Source organism: Aplysia californica, unplaced genomic scaffold, assembly GCF_000002075.1.
Source record: "Aplysia californica isolate F4 #8 unplaced genomic scaffold, AplCal3.0 scaffold00082, whole genome shotgun sequence".
NCBI classification, from domain to species: Eukaryota; Metazoa; Mollusca; class Gastropoda; order Aplysiida; family Aplysiidae; genus Aplysia; species Aplysia californica.
The window spans coordinates 48,713-49,264 of NW_004797352.1; positions in this window are offsets into that span (position 1 = coordinate 48,713).

Below are 552 nucleotides of genomic sequence, written 5' to 3' on the forward strand. Positions count from 1 at the left end.
ACCCCCACCACCACAACCACCCTCCCCCTCCACGCTCCAGTCGTCCAACGAGACGCCCTCACCACCAGAAAGCCACTTCCTCCTCCAATAGCCAGATACCTCCCTCTTCATCCTCTCTGCTGCCTTCATCCTCCACACACAGACAGTCTCGAACCCCCGCCTTGCAGAGCAGCTCTCTTGAGGTAAACTTGTTGCATTATTTGTTCTTGTTCTTCTCTGTGCGTGTCTTGGCTATTAATTCAATGGATGGTTGGCGGGTGCTCTGGTGTGGTTTGCTCCTTCTTTCCTATCAAACATCTATCGTCCTTATCTCCCCTCCTTCTTTTTTTTGTTTGTTACTCTCTTGTAACACCTCTAATCTTCTGGCGCTCATACGACCTTATGCAGTTGCGAGCGCCGTAAAACCTCTACTAAAACAATATTAATTCAATGGATGGTTGGCAGCTTTTCTCTGCTGTGGTTTGCTCCTTCTTAATCTTTCTTGTCAATCGTTTGTCGTGGGTGGTTGGCGGGTGCTCTGGTGTGGTTTGCTCCTTCTTTCCTATCAAACAT